Below are 16,666 nucleotides of genomic sequence, written 5' to 3'. Positions count from 1 at the left end.
GGTGGGAACTGGTCTTAAACTGTGCCCTTCAAATAAAAATATTTTGGAAGATTCCAGTAGATGTAGGGACCAATGAAGGCATGGCATGTGGCAGGGAGAAGCTACACTGCCTACTGGCTACTTAAGACAGTTTGGAACCATGAGAGTAACTCCTTTTGGCTAGAGAACCCCCGAAGGCATGCAGAGCAATGCGAACTGCTAAGAGAAGAGTCAGGACTAGCATGGTGGCTGTGAGAACAGAGTGGACACAGAGTTAGGAATTGACAGCCGACACACCATGGGAGGAAGAAAGGGTAACAGTGCCATTGGCATGAATTAGAAACTTAATAGGACCTGATTTAGGGCTGAGTGGAAAGTTTTGAGCAAAACTGATTTGCACCGTACATGTTGGATGGCTTGGGAGGGATGCTAGTGTCTAGCACACAGGTTTACAGAGGGAACCATAAGCATTATGGGAAAAGAAGTGAGCTTACAGCTAGGTACGGTGGTTTGAATAAGAATGCTCCCCTACAGGCTCATGCACTTGAATGCTTAGTCACCAGGGAGTAGAACAATTTGAAAGGATTATAAGGACTAGTAGGTATGGCCTTGTTGGAGGAAGTTATTGAGGGTAGACTTTGAAGTTTCAAAAGCTCATGCCAGGTCTCTCCCTCTCTCCTTATGGGTCAGGTTGTAGCTCTCAGCTACCACTCCGTCACCTCTGCTATGATGATAATGGACTGATGGAAACTGTAAGCAAGTCCCAATTAAATGTTTTCTTTCATAAGAGTTGTCTTGGTCATGGTGTCTCTTTACAGCAATGTGACAGTGACTGAGACTCTCGGGGAGGAGATGGATAGCTCAGGGGAAGAGCAAAATGCAGAAAAGGAAGATAAACTGAAAAGGAGGAGTAACAGGTGTTAGAAGCTCCACTGGTGCACGCCTTTAGTCCCAACACTCAAGAGCCTGAGGCAGAAGGATTGCTGTGAGTTCTAGGCCAGACTAGGCTATGTAATGAAGACCAGGTCATCTGTGCTACATAGCAAGACTCTGCCTTTAAAGAAGCAAAACAAACCTCCAGTGTGATGCTGCCTCGGAGAAATCAGAAGCTGCAGACAAATAAAAGCTGGAGTACCCACTAGACATGGTAGAACATTCCTGAAATCCCAGCGTTTGGGGGTGGAGGCAGGAAGATCAGGAGTTCATGACCTGGGCTACTTAAGATACTGTCTCACTTAAAATACACACACACACACACACACACACACACACACATTTAAAAGTGACTCATGCATTACTCAGAATCTATTGTAAAGTGTGTATTGATTTCTACGACTACACACAATTTGTAAGAAGACAATGGCTTGCACCACTTTCTGTCTTTTCCTCATCCATGGCTTCCTTAGCTCCCCTGCTTCCATTTTCTCAAGACTAAAATATCAGTGTTGTCTGGGCTGCTTTCCCACCTGAAATCCAAGGTCCTTGCCGAAGCTCACGTGACTATTTATAGAAATTATTTCCTCGGGGTTATTAAGCTCTGGCCCCTGTTCTGTCACTGGCTGTATAATGGGTGCCATTCTTGGTTTCCTGGGGTCTCCTTGGTTCAATACCATGTGGCTTTGCCCCTCCCAACATGTCTTTTCACATGTTGAGTCCCGTCCTTTGGAAGGCCTATCCAATCAGGTCTGAGCTACCATGTCTATAGTTTAACGTTTGGGTTCTGAATTAGATGTAAAATACCTCCACAACATTCAGATCGGGGTGGGGGGGGGGGGCGTTCCATTGAAAGTTCCTAAGAGGAGATGTGTAGGTCCATCAGACACAGGCTAGTTGTGGAGACCAGCAGAGAGTCATGTGTGCCAACTGAAAGCTCCAGGGACAAATTGAATTTTAGGTGCAAGATGGGGGGGGGGGTTATATGAGAGAGGTAGGGGAGGGGTGGAGGGTAGGCTTGGAGGGGAGATGCTAGTCTATCAGATAACAAAAAGAAAATTGAAGGGAGTACCAGCGAACTGTCCTGGCTATTAGAACAGAAACTAGTTAGGATGAAACCTGGGGAAAGGTCACTGCATTCGGGAGGCAGATGCAGTGATGACCTTTGAAAGAGTGGAGACGGTTTGCAAAAATCATGGTGGAAACCGGACTCCCAGCCTGTGAGATATTGGTGTGGAAACGGTGACGGGAGATTTGCACTGCCTTTCCACCTGCTCCCTGGTAAATCCGATAAAGGCGCAAGCAAGCCTTTTGGAAACCTTCCAGGGCACTGTGGATGTCTTTCAGGAAATATAAATGACACCATTCTTGGAGGCTGGGGGAAAGTGTTTCTAGTCCAAAAGGAAAGGAGGGATACAGGGCAGAGTTGACCTCAGTAAGATCTGGAGCTATCAGGAGGATGGATTAAGGTCTCAAATGGAGGACGTTCATGAAAGGTTTCCCTGGTTTTATGTATACATTTAACAGTGCATGGAGTTGATTTTGTTTGTTTGTTTGGATCAGTTGGCATCTATTTGCACTATGCCATCATCTTTCCTCCCAAGGTAGCCGTCTTAAAGGGAATAAGAGTCATCCACTTCCATCTGGCTGTGCCACGGAAGGGAAAACCTTCAGAGGGGTGGGTCTCAGAGTGTGGCCCCCAGAATAGCAGCATCAGCCTCACCTGGGAACTCACGAGGCCTACAGGCGCTCTGGCTTCCACCCAGACTTTCCTAATCAGCAGTCCTAGGGATGGCTTCCAGCAGAGTCTGGTGTGGGTTCCATCCCCTGAGGGATCTCCAAGTCTACTCCACCCAGGATAAGGTGTCAGCTGCTTGAGCATTGGAAACTCTGAGAATCAAGGATATAGGCTCCTGCTGGCAAAAACGTGGAGCGCGTGGGTAAACAATTGAGAAGGAACTTGCAGCTGTTCAGAGGCCGCTAATGAATAAAAAGGGATGGAGTCGAAGAGCAGGAAAGAGGAAGCTAAGCGTAACTGTCCTCCTCTGTTCTGTGGAAGACTTTCATTGGGATGGGAAATGTTTTAGCTCCAAGCGCTTGGACAGCAGAGAAAGGTGAAGGGGTCCGGAGAGCTGGGGCGATGGATCATTCAGTAAGGTGCCTGCCTTCCAAGGACAAGGACCCACATCTGTTCTCGAGTCTACTAGAGAAAAGGCTGCGTACACCAGGCATGGCGGTCCACACTGTTAACCCCAGCACTGAGGAGGAGAAGCAGGTGAGATCTCTGTGAATGCCAGGCCAGTGTTGTCTACATGGCAAGTTCCAGGCCAGGCAGGGCAACACAGTAAGAGCCCATGTCAAAGAGGAAAAAAAAGAGTCTAGCTTGTAATCCCAGCACTGGGGAGTCTGAGACACGTTTATCTTCAGGGCCCAATGGGCATCCAGGCTGGTTTACTTAGTTCCAGGCCAGCGAAGGTCCCCCAAAAGTTGTCCTCTGGCCTCCACATGCACCGGCATTTAAGTGTACCTACACTTAGAGAAAGGGAGGGTAGGGGAGAACTCTCAGCAGAGAGGAGTTACATTATAGCTGGAGAGGACTAAGTCCTTAGCAGGAAGGGTTAAAATCTTCTAGATCAGGTGTGGGCTGTGGGTTATCTCTTCTCCATTCAAGTCTTCCCACGAGCGAGCGGCTGTTAGAAGCTTGCATAAGAAGGCCACGGCAAGGTCTCAATCAGCAAGTTTATAAAATCTCTGAGCCTTCAAGACTTCAATAAATTGGATGGAGAATAAAAAGACAATATGCCAGAGTGCTGCCTTGAAAACTACCTCGGCTCAGAATGTGCAGTAGAGACTATAAATGCCTTGGGCATCCAAGGGAAGGAGACGCTGGCACGGTGTCCCTTTTATCCTGTGGCTGGGGGATGAGATTGCCAGCCTGGCATCCTTCCCCAGCTCTGATGGTGAGACACGGGGCAAGCAGGCTGCAAGGAGTCTTGCCTTTGGCATTCTCTCTTCTTTCTGGGTTTGCTGAGGTCTGTCGTCACTATCAGGGGGATGAATATTCTGAAACCTGCAGGTGGAATATTATTGGTATTTTTTGTTTTTCTGAAGAGCTGGTAGGGTGGGGAAAAGTCACATTTTATCCTGGCTGTCTTAAATGGCAAGAGGCTCAGGGATCAGCTGACCAAATTTGTTTAAGACGGCATTTCAGAGTGACTCCATTCATACAGAGAGCCTGAGTGAGCCTTCCTGGGGATACTGTTAGTTTGAAAAATACAAAACACTGATTATTTTTTCTTAATGGAAGAATTAAGTTGAGCCAGATATGGGATGATGGGAACAAGGAAAAGTGGCAATGAACACAGCTTTCCCATGGCTTGCCTCTTTCTACGCATGCTCCCTTCCTCACTGAGGTAGAGTCTCAGTTTTCGAGTCAGAAGGGAAGCAGTAGGTGCTGTTGGAGTGGGCCAAAAATGCTCATTAAGTACAGGAGAAGAGATACTTTTAAAAATTTACAGAGCCGGGCGGTGGTGGCGCACGCCTTTAATCCCAGCACTCGGGAGGCAGAGGCAGGCGGATCTCTGTGAGTTCGAGACCAGCCTGGTCTACAAGAGCTAGTTCCAGGACAGGCTCTAAAAAAGCTGCAGAGAAACCCTGTCTCGAAAAACCAAAAAAAAAAAAAAAAAAGGAAAAAAAAATTTACAAAGACGCATATCTCAGTATATATGCGTATATATGTATGTGCATTGTATGTATGTATGTGTGTATATATATATATATATATATATATATATATATATATGTATATATGTATCCCTGTAGTCAAGGGGAAGCCAGAAATTTGAAATCTAAAGCAAATTGATTTTTGTCATCCCTTCCCCCAGAAATATACATATCACAAAAGGTTTGGGCCCTTTTATGTGGTTTTCATTTTTGTCGCTTGGTTTGGATTGGTTTTGTTTCTGAGACTGGGTCTCACTTTCTAGGGCCCTGACTGACCTGCAATTCTAATGCTTACCTTGTAGACCAGGCTGGCCTGGGACTCATCAACCTCCTACAATCAGCTTTCCAAATTCTGGGATTGCAGGCATACACCGTCCTACAGGCTTAGCCTCTTTTGAGTGGCTTTTCTTCAGCTGGAACCTGCATGCACCAAGACAGCTTTTCAGTTCACTTGCTATGATGGGGTGGCCTTAAGTACTTTAGGGAACAAGGACCTTCTTTCCTGTCACATCACATGCAATACCAACATGGAATGGGTCTCCCTGACAGAAATTACCGGCGCTGGCTAGCTGAAGTGGTATAGTAGTCAGAGGGAAGAACGCATCCTTTGATATCACTGGAGTTCGTTGTTACCCATTTCTTCATCAAGGACCTAAAGGACTCCCTCTAAGCAGCCCTAGATCAGGCCCATTGACGCTCAGCCTGTTTCCTCTGGCTGAAACCTGAGGTCTGTTTCTAGACTAGGGCTCTGCCAGTGAGCTGAACCTCCAGCTTTGCCGGTGCTAAATTCCACCTTTGGCTTCTCAGCAGCCTTCCTGGGCCCCACACTCCTAATCGCAGTGTCTAATGCACCTTCCTGATGCTTATCTGGGTTTCAAATCTTATACATGTTCTATCCCTCTTGGTGCGAGAAGAGCAGGACCCTTGGCTCTCTTGTTCACTGTTCTGGCCCTGATTGGGTGTAGTGGCATTAAGTGAAATTCTGTCCTCTGAATGTGCTAATTAATAAGAAAGCACTTGGTAAGCCAGATCCACTATAGGAGCCACGATTAATCACAGGAGAACAGACACCTCCTTCCCCCTTTCTGAGCTAATTTTGTCTCTCCCTTTTTAAAAATTTATTTTGAGTTCTGCTGATCAGTGTTATCAATTCCAAATCTAAGATTTGATATTATTTCACTCTTGCCTTTATTATCACCACTACTATTCTTATTATTTGAGAGGGCCACTTTTTTTCCCTCTCTCCCTCTCTCTGAAATCATTCTTTCCACATCCACTGTGCTAAGACTACAATTCCTACCTGTGTTCAACTGGTGCACATGACTTTGAGAAGAAAAAGCTGATGGGAGTGGGCGATCTATGCTTCCGTCATCACCCGGAGCCCCTGGTGAACATTCATTCTTAGCCCTCTATTGTCGCTCCTCGATGCAGCACAAGGGCATAATACCGACGTGATCGTCCCTGGGTCTGCCAGGAAGATGGGAAAAACATCCAGGAATAGAGACTTTTTTTACTGGGCTATGAGCAGGCCTTTGCATGAAAGACATCAGCCAGCCGAAGCCAGTCCTTTTCTCTCCTTTTGCCACCTCTTTATATGTGAGTGTTACAGTCGCTGGGGAGAAGTGGCAGAGAGGCAAGTGGAAAGTTTCTCAGCCCTGCAGACATTGAGCACAGGAAACGGCACAGACCTGGAATTGATGAGGAGCCTTTGCTGTGGCCCAAACAGCCACACCTCTGCCTGGCTCTGGAGTCTACCTTGCACACCTTCCAGCTTTCCCTTCCTGCCCCGCACCTTCTTTTCTTCATGAAAATGTCTCCGTGGAGATTCCTGGAGTCTCTGATTCTGCCCCTCTTCCCTCCCACAGCACTGCACCGTGAGGTCGTGTAGACATTTGAGTGCCCCAGGGAGAGCTGATGGTTGGTACCCAGCCAAAGCTAGCTTTTATGCTCTGGCTCGGAGCTCAGTAGCAGGCTGTGACCAATAATAACACCTGTCTTTGATATCGTGCCGGTCTTCTGGGGAACTGCAAGTGCTTCTCAAGAGCACTTACTGATCTTCCCAGCCACACAGCGGGGTACGAAAATGCGGTCCTTGCTTCCCTTTTCAAAGTATAAAGTCAGGTGACTTCCTTGGGATCATGTGTGTTTTTCCAGCGCTGGGGATTAAACCCAGGAACCAGGTGCTATACCCGAAGCCATTCCGCTAGCAATGGTTTCTCACTCTGACTCCCTCTCTCTCTGTCTTTGCTCATTCAGGATTTTTGAGATAGTTTCCTGTAACTCAGACTAACTTAGTCCTCTTACATCTACCTCCCCAATGCTAGGATTACAGGCACATACCACACACTCCAGCAAATAATGGTTTCTTTTGAGCAATTTTGTGTCTCACCTGGGGTTGGGGTTGAAGTTTCCTAGAATTGGTTTCAACTTCATAAGAGAGGGGAAAAATGAAAGATTGGTTATGCCACAATTGGTTCTCTGGGTCAAGAACAAAATCAAATTTCGTAAAGTAAAAAATAAGCAAAAACCATGAAAACAGATCCTGGAAATGGTCTTTGGTGAACTATCCCTTTGGTTGACCAGATGTCCAGGTTGTTAGAAGAAGTAATTGGGTGACAGATGGATGTATTTACCATTGTTTTCCTTCTGGGCTGTCTCCATGCCAGGTATTTCTCATCTTCTCTGTGAAAGGAAGAAAGACAACACCAGAACCTGTGGCCCAGTAGCCGAGGGACGTTTCCATGGTGAAGTCTCGGGGAGGCTTCCTGGGAGCAGAGCACAGTGAATGCTGTAAGTAGACAACACTTCAGATGTTCGCCTTATAAAGCTCGGTATGAGGGGCTGTCAATGTGTGCCCTGGGTGATCACCCAGTGGAGTCCTTGTTTTTGGCAGAGGTTCTGTGTGTGTTAACCATGAACTTGCCTTTCCCCTGGCTTCCGTGGAGCACTGCTAATGGTCATGGAATGAAAAGGAATACAGGGGTTCTATGCCGCTGTTCCTGGCACAGACGATGGTATCAAATGTATAGGGGAGTGTCTGTGGCTGTTCTCCTAGGATGATAAATAGGCTGAGGATTAAAGACCTGGATTTCGGTGCATAACTAATATAATTATTTATCTTGCTTTTTTTTTTCTTAACCAGAATATTGGATTTTTGGTTTTTGCTTGTTTGCTTGTTTTTCTGACCTTGAAAATCTCAGACCTGTATGGAAATAGTTATTTGGGGTTCTTCTCTAATTCAGAATTGGATGAATAATAATAGGTCTTTATTGGGGTGATGATCTGCCATGCTGAGATTAGTAAACTGGGCTGAGTCAGCTGAAGGCTCTTGATGAGGTTTAGGATCCAGGGGTTGATAAAGTGGCTGGGTTAGTGTTGACAGGAAGGGGTGCGGCCGCAAGAAAGTCCTGGGTGGCCAGTGCACACCTCTGAGAAAAGGAGTAATGGTATCTTCACATTTTAGGAAATAAAGAACCAACTTCAATTAAAATGCGTGAGAATTACCTGTATGTAGCTGCACATTTTATAACATATTTATTACACGTTTTGAACCTTTTAAGTTTTTTTTTAAATTATGCTCGTTGATTGTGTGTGTTGGGGGAGAGGTTACATGTGGGGGTCAGGAGAGAGCTTTGGAGCAGATTCTCCTTCTGTATGATCTTCAGGGACACTTATGTTATCAGGCTTGGTAGCCACACTCATGTGACAGACACGCGCGCACACACACTTATATAAAAATTTACATCTTTAAATTCAAATTTTCTTGGTGGCTCATTTTATTTCATGGAAGGTGCTGCTATTTTAGTGGGTTTTCATTTGTGGATGTGGGCCTATCGATTCTAGAAGTATGTGACTTGCTCTGTGATAATGGCTTCTATTATTAGTTGCACAATTAAGGTCAAGTATATTGATGACTCCAGGCACCACCACCACCACCAAAGAAAGTGGCATTTTATAAACCCGTGGGTTGCCGTATGGTACTTGTTCATTAGCTGTGGACCATTAGCTTGGTTCAGGGTTCACACAAGGGTGGAGACTTACATATTTACTTTCATACAAAGATAAAAACCCTCTTACCACAAAAGTTTTAGTCACTATCATGAAACAATTTGGGGTCCTGTGGGCTTTAAGTGTTAGTATGTTCCACTGCAAATCCCATGTGCTCATCAGGTAGCTTGTTGTCATGGTGATGTTTTTTAAGGTGCTGTTTTCACGGGAAGTGTGTGTCATTTCCAGCCTAACTTTAGTTGAAATGAGAACAGTTACTGTGATAAGGCTGGCTTTGTGCCTAACATGGTAGATTTTCCTTTCACACCTTTGCTCTGAAGGGCTCATGGCAGACCTGAGGCATTACGTGAAGTTCTCGGAGGTCCTGAAGTCTACGTTTGGAAATGCCATGTGGCCAACTTTAAAGGCACTTGAAAATCCCTCTGTAAACAGACGAAGTTGAAAGGAAGAAAATGTGAAATTCCAGAGAGCTCCTCAAGCATTCCGAGAACTTTGTTTTCAAAAGCACATCACTTGAGATGGGAGGGAAGCTCTCCACTAGTAAATGCGTTATCAGCCACCTCCCCTAACTGCGCTCCGCCCTTTTAACCCTTGCCTTCTATTTCCCACTAGTCCTAGCATGCCACAGAGGGGCATTACAAGTGGGGAATGCAGATTATTTTCAGGGAATGTGTATTTGCATACAGACAGGCATAAGTGTGGGTGTTGTACAGCGTGAGCAATAATTGCAACAGCATCGACAAAGAACCCCGGGCCCGACAGCTCTTACAGACTCTGCCTCAGACTCATTACTCATTGCTTTTACCCCTTTGCGTGTCTCGTTAGCGGCCTCTCCCATCTGTCAACAGCTTCCTTCCTAGCAGCTGGCCTTTATCCATGGAGGTGTTTCCACCTGGCTCTCAGAGGGCGGAGAGGCATCGTGCCTCGCACAAGACGAAGGCAGTGAAAGGTGATTGAGGGGTCGAGAGACCTGCATTTTGCATTCAGTGTTGATGGTTGTGTAACCCGGGCCCCAGCACCCCTGGAGACCCATTTCAAGATGGGCAACAGGAGAAACTGAGATTGATGGTCCCTGCAGTTCTAACAGTTTGTGTCTAGTGTCACCAGGACGTCATTCTGATGTGAAACAGGTCAGATCCTTGTTTATCCTCTTGACCTCCTAAACCATCACTGATTTGCTACAACCTAGTTCTCGGGTGCTTTAGTTTTAGTACACCGAGTGTAGTCTTATGATGTCAAGAGGGCCTAACAGATAAAGTCGTGCACAACCATCCTAATGGTATGTGTTCAATCCCCAAGCCCTACATGACCAAAGGAGAGAACCAACTCCTTCACACTTGTCTCTGATCTCCCCATACATGCCCAAATATATACGGGGACATACATACACATGAATAAATAAATATAATAGTTTTTAAGATTTTTTTAAATTATGTGTATGTATGTGTACATCAGTACAAATGTCCTCAGAAGCCAGAAGAAAGTATCAAATTCCCTGCAACTGGAATCACGGGCTAATTAATACAAGCTGAACCATGTGGATGCTGGCAGCTAGCAAGCGCAAGCAATCCTCTTGCCTTCATGGCCCTATCACAACCTCGAGGTAACATGTATCCTCATGGCCATGCTTGGCTTTTTATGTAAGTGTTGGCGATTCCTTGTCTTATCCTCTGAGCCATCTCCCTAGCTCCCACCAGTCTAGTTTTCTTCCCTAGAAGTAGACGCTAAATGTCAGTGATATGTACGATGTAAGTGTGGGTAAGGAAAGCATTTAAAGACATCGTGTTATAAAGTAACTGTCAGTGAACTTGGGGATTTCCTGATACTTAAAAAGCAAAATTCTGCAAAAAAAAAAGTCCATTTCCTCCTCTTTCCCAGCTGAGTGGTTTGCGGTCTCTTGTTTGTGCGTAGCCTGCACTGCCTGCCTATGGATGGTGATGTTTTTAATCTCTTATTATTTGCCATTCCACAGACATTTGTGTTCCCTTTTATTCCCAGTGTGGAACTAGGCCATGGCACCAGAAGTTACCTACATAGAAGGTCAAGGGTAGCACTCTGCTCCCACACAGCACTTAGAGGAAAGATAAGGTGGCATGGCTGATATAAGACCCAGTTTCTTCTCCGTAGTGGTTGAGGGGAAGTGACCAGAAAAGGGTTTAAGAAGGCAACATATTGCCCCGCCTTTGAGGATGGCTGAGATAAAGGTGTACAAATGCTTGTGTGTTTTTCTGACCCCTTATCAGAGTACCTGCCTCGAGTACTGCTCAAAGTAGGCCTGGGAAGAAACAGACAGAAGCAAACACCGCTCTGCCTGTTTAAACAGCGCTGAGATACGGGCTGTGGATTCTCGTCTCCAGAGTAAGAGAAAGGCATGTGTACATTCTACTAAGAGACATAGGTGGTTTCCCGATGTGTCTGTCAGGATGGAGGTTCTAGAGTTCTATCTGCAATACCAATTTCTATAAGATGGTCATAAAAAATTCTGAAATAGATAAGGGGGATTTATTATTAGCTCGTTAGGGGGTGGACTTTCCTCCATGTGTTTAGTCCTTGTTTGAAATCGCAGATTGGCCTGCACATGACAGAGGCGAGGAGGCTCTGTCTAGCGCTTTCCACTCTGGAGCAGAAGGATTTCCACTAGGTTTTGTCGTTTTGCTCATCTGAATCTCTTCCTCCACCTTCCTCAAGCCCCACTGACTGGCAATACTGTTAGTTCCAGATCATGGCTTTGGTATGTTCCCTGGAGAAGGAAGCTTTCTTGAGACCCGTCTGAGGGCTACTGCTTCTGAAAGTAGACTCCAGCACTGCTGCTAGAGTTGGTGGGCAGGGTCTAGCCATCACAAGCACAGGCTCTCTCTTCTCAGCACCTTCTTCCCCCCAGTGTGAAGCTACCACCGCCCCCAGCAGTTTCACAAAAGGAAAGCGCACCAATCACACAAAATCCTTGGGAAGAAGAGAGTTTGTGAACTTCTGCCGCATTTGTGTGCTTGGTGGGGTGGGGGTGGGGGAGAGGAATGGCTGGGGGGAAGAACAATAGCAGCCTGACTGTGCTGACTTCTAACTGAGCAGGGGCCAAGGTGACGTGTGTGCATCCTGCCGAAGTGTAGAATACTATTTGTTAAGAGAAGGTTGTGAACCAGGGTGCAGGATGGAGCCATCTCTGTTTACTTGGAAGGTAATCTCAGAAGAGCCCCATTGGGGATGGATATGCCAAGGTGCTCAGGGGTGCCCAAAAGGGATGCTGGGCAGAATTACTCAGAGTCAGGTTTCCAGGAGCCTCTGGTTTAGATCTCCCAGCAAGGGAAGAAGCTCAACACATAAATCTGTGTGCCCCAAGGAGAGATGAAACCCTGGAAAATAAGTCTTCTGTTGGGTGCTTTTGTGGCAGGGTTTGTGAGCCATCAGAGCCAGGCAGTTCTCGCTAGAAGCTTGTGGGACCAAGAGTCTGCTGGATGCAGTGCTGTATACTGGCCTATCACTACAAAGAATCTCAGATCGAAAGAACTGACTAATTTTCTCTCACTACATTACAAGATTCTGGGAAAACAGTTTCCAGTAGAGAACCCCTTTAGGCGAGGCAGAAAACTGCACTCTTTGAAGCCTATTTTGAAGCAAATTAGTCTTTTAAAGTCTTTGTTTGTTTCTTTCTTTATTTGTGCCTGTCTTCCTGAAACAATTGCCTTCAGTACAGTCACCAAAATTGAAATAGAGATAGGATGGCACACACATAGTGACCTTTCTTCGCAGATGTTTGGGGTTTCGCGATACAGGGTCTCCAGTAGCCCGGGTTGGCCTCAAGCTGTTTTAAAGCCAAGAATTATCTTGACTCCTGATCCTCCCACCTCCCCCTGCCAAGTTCTGAAATTACAGGCAAGTGCCCACATATTCAGCTGAACAGAATATTCTGTTTTGGTAACTCGGGCAAATTATTTGGAGTATGCTCGTTAGGCCCTTGGCCAACTTTTACCTTCTTTGGTGGGGATCCTGGCAGAACTGTCTGTCAGACCTCCAGCCTAAGTCCCTGAGCTAGAGGATGCCACGGTCTCATTCCGAATGTCCGCCATCTTTACCAACGTTTGGAACCCTTTATTTTGCCCATCTTAAAACCCTCTTGCTAAAATCATTTTCTGAAGGTTTCTATTTTGTTTCTCTTCTTTTCTGATTTGTTTTCCCCTTTCTGGAGTCTTTGTTGCTTTCACAGGGGTGAGTTTTTTTGTTGCTGTTGTTCTGTTTTGTCTTTTTAAGCTTCTCCGAGGCTAAATTCTGGGACTGTGATAGGCATTCTTCATGCCTGGGGCTCTGTGAATTGCTTCCCTCTCTCAGCACTATAAAACGCCTGCAGAACAAAGGGCTGGGCACAAGGTCCTTCTCTCCCATCACTTAGAGCCCTAGTTTTCAAGTCTCTTTTGCCTTTTCTTTTTTCTTCTCCAAGGAATGGAGCAGTAAGACTAGGATGCGGCCGCTCAAAAAGAGGATGCTTTTTCTTAGCTGTGGAGCCATATTTCTCCCCCTCTTTAGCCTCCTCAGTTTCTCTACCTGTCTCTGGCTCTCCCACTTGTCCTTATGCACAGTTTTCTTCCCTTGACTCTTAGAGAACTAATAAACGAAACGTATAAACAGCAGTGGATTACGGCTTAGCCGCTGGCCCTCCTTGTTTGGAATAGAGTCATTATCCTGGATTTGAAGGAAGTCCGTTCCTGCCTCCTTTTCGGTGCTTCTTTAGGGGTCAGAGTAACTAGCCATGGGTACCTCCGGGCTGCCATTGGGGTTGGTAGTTCATGTTCCTAACTCTCCTGGGGATCTATTTCTGTGCTTCAACTTTGATGCCGGTTGTCTTAGCAACATGTTGGCTGGCACCTCCCTTTAGGCAACTCGGGGAGTGGCGGTGGATGTGGGTGGCCTCTGGGGGTGGGGGTCAGAAGAAAACTGGCAGGCACCTGGCACAGAGAGGATTTTCCATTTCCTTCACCTGGGCCAGCCTCCAGGCAGAGGATGTCACTTACTAGGTGTATCATGGGAGTGTCGTTTACTGAAGATCAAACACCACAGGGTTTGGCATAGCTACCTTCCCATGGAGACTGGCAAGCCAACTAGTGGATCATCCAAGCTGCGTGTGGGAACAGGAGGCTGGGCTGTTTGGGATCTCAGTGCATTTGATAGTATCGGTTTTTCACGTGAACTGGGTTAGTCTTCGGTTGATAATTAGCCCTAGTGTTCAGAGTTGAGGCTGTGTGCTGGGCAGAAGCAAAGGTCTGGAGCTGGAGGAAGAGTGAAGGGGACACCCAAACCACTGATCTTGCCTCCTTTTCCTGTTGACTGGTCTGGCCTGAAAGCTCCCAGTGTAAGGGCCCTGGTAATCCATCTCCAGGCCCAGCCCTGAAGCCGAACACTGCTCACCTTGTGTTCTGCTCTACCAGCTCCCCCTCTCCTCCCATTATACCACAATGACCTGGCATCAAATGACTCCTGCTATTTTCTAACTTGAAACCAAACAAACATAGAAATCCTAAAAGTTGGTGGCCTCATTTGACCTTGCTTATTTAAAAAGATGAATTGTTTGTGTGTGCATGGTGTGTCTGCCTGCCTGCTTGCCTATCTGTCTGCATGCAGTGCCCACAGAGGTCAGCAGAAGGTGTCTGATCCCCTACAACTGGAGTTTGAGGCGGTCATGAGCCTCAAACATGCCTCCTGACATGGGTGCTGGGAACTGAACTAAGAACCTCAGAAGAGCACCAAGAGCTCTTAGCCATTGAGCTGCGTCTCTAGCCCAGGCTTTGCCAGCTTTTAAGTCTCAAACTGAGTAGTCCTGTGAAGTCCTGTAACCATTTCTTGTGCAAGCTTGGCTGGTGAGTTTACCTGACATTTCCCCCTGGAGATGTCAAAGCACCGTTTTTTAACAGAGAGAGAGACTGGAGGAGGGGCCTCGCCAGGAGATGGAGAACCAAGGAAATGGAGAAGGCTGACTGAGGCATTTGAGATGCCCAGTGATGTGGCAAACCTATCCTCACCTGTCTCCTCATTAACACCATTTCTCGAGTTGCAATGTTACTCGTTCCTCTGCATGGTCACAGTGAAGTTGAGGCAAGTGTGTGTGACTTTCTTCATCACGGTGACACGGGTGAGATCTCACCTAGCAAGTCTAGCATCCTTCATGTATTCAATGACTACTCATGCCTTTCTCCGCAGTCAGAAGAGGGATAGATAATAAGACCTGGGACTTGAACTAAGAGAGATAATTTTGGTGAAAAAAAGGAACCCCAGAGATAGTGGTTTGCACGCTAACTATTCACTTAAATGTTTCATAAGAAATAAAATCAGGGGCTGAGGGAGCTCGGTTGGTGAAGGGCTTTCTTAATGTGTAAAAGCCCTGAGTTCCATCCCCAGCACTACTTAACTGGATGTGGTGGCGCGGGCCTATTATCCCAGGGCTGAGGAAGTGAGAGGAGGAGGAGGATCTGAAGTTCAAGGTCATCCTTGGCGCTATAGTGGGTTTGAGGCCAGACTGGGCTATAGACCCCATTACAAAGTAGGGGAAGAAGAAGTCAAGTAAAGCCGGCTTGTTAGACAGTGTGTAGCATGCCCTGCTTGCTTATTATTCTCAATGATTTACATGATAGAAGACGCTCTGTGTACTTGGAATAATAATACCTCTTAAGTGCATCTTCGCACTATAGAAGGGGTGGTTTTAAGGGATGATTCTATAATTCCTAATTGAATACTTTGTGAGAAGTACTCATTATCATTAATGGCTCACTGGCATAAAGACGGTTCCCCCGTGTTGACATGATCCAGAAACACAATGAATATGAGTGACATTTCGGCTAGAAGGCTGAAATATCCAGAGTTGATGGTAGCTCTCTATTCTTAAATCACATTTGTGTGCACGTGCGTGTGTGCGTGCGTGTGTGTGTGTGTGTGTGTGTGTATGTGTGCATGCCACTCTGTACATAGAGGTCAGGATATCTTGAGGGAATCCATTTTTTTTCTACCATGAGGATTTCAGGGATTAAATTTAGGTTATCCAGCTCGGCAACAAGCATCTTTACCTGCCGGGCCAGATGGTTGCTTTTTAAAAAGAAATTTGGCGAGATCAGTGATAGCCAAGTTAGGTCTCATGAGCCTCATACTTCATATACTTCACAAGCTAGCTCTGCACATGGTAGTTGGAGGCCACCTTAGAATAAGCCTGTCACCTCTTCTTTCTCAGCTTCTCATTAGCGACCACATGGATAGATATGAATTAAATAACCAGGGATGGGGGTCCCCTTGGTTCCATCTATCCATCTAACAAGCCTATCAGGCCAAGAATGGGTAGAGTTCTCTTCCCACCCCTCTCTTTTTGAGACCATGAACAAGCTACTCTCCCATTGCTTTAATTCCTTGTCTTCCAAAGACAGTTGCCATTGCCACTCTGCAGCATCAGATTCCATGGGATCTCAGTAGCCGAGGAGTGATAGCTCTGTCGTCATTACCTGTGTATTTAAGCTAAGGAGCCTTGGAATTTTAGGTGAATTTTTAGTATTAGTAAAACCGAAAGGCCGAATTAGGAAGATGCAATAGTTTCACCTATATAAAGCGTAGGGAGATTCCCAGCGGCTATTGCTATGAGTGGAGCTATGAAACGGAAACACGTGATGATACATTTGATGTAGTTACCAGATTTAGGTAGCAGCAGAGGAAAAAAAAAAGTCTCAAACTTTTGCTCTGACCCGGAAAGCAGAAGAAAGCCTGAAGATAGAGCTACGTGTTCTTCTATCCTATTCTAGCAAACATTGACCAAGTATTTGCAAAAGCAGGGCATCCACAATGGCTAAGGAACTTTCTATCACTGGAGGGTGGAAATGAGAAAATAAGCAACTCTTAAGAGCGTGAGCAGCGTTCTTCCAGCGGTGTCTACAGTATCCTGTGGATGTAAACCTGTGCGGCATCTTCTGGGATCAGGCCTTCATCCTCGAACCTGAGGGATGAGTAGGTGTCAATCATAAAACTAGGGCGTATCAGTTAGCATATACCATGTAACAAG

At 46.1% G+C, this 16,666-nt stretch overlaps 1 protein-coding gene across 6 annotated transcripts in view; it reads left to right on the top strand.

Annotated features, from left to right (window-relative positions):
• Atxn1 (ataxin 1) overlaps positions 1 to 16,666 on the top strand; it is a 384,367-nt gene that overhangs the window by 237,900 nt on the left and 129,801 nt on the right. For all 6 annotated transcript variants that reach the window (XR_005285701.1, XM_038332640.1, XM_038332637.1 and 3 more), the window contains one exon: positions 7,302 to 7,425. The gene's annotated coding sequence lies outside the window, so the exon portion shown is untranslated. The remainder of the gene's footprint in view (positions 1 to 7,301; positions 7,426 to 16,666) is intronic.

This window comes from Arvicola amphibius, chromosome 6, assembly GCF_903992535.2.
Source record: "Arvicola amphibius chromosome 6, mArvAmp1.2, whole genome shotgun sequence".
NCBI classification, from domain to species: Eukaryota; Metazoa; Chordata; class Mammalia; order Rodentia; family Cricetidae; genus Arvicola; species Arvicola amphibius.
This window is presented reverse-complemented; position numbering and strand designations above follow the sequence as displayed.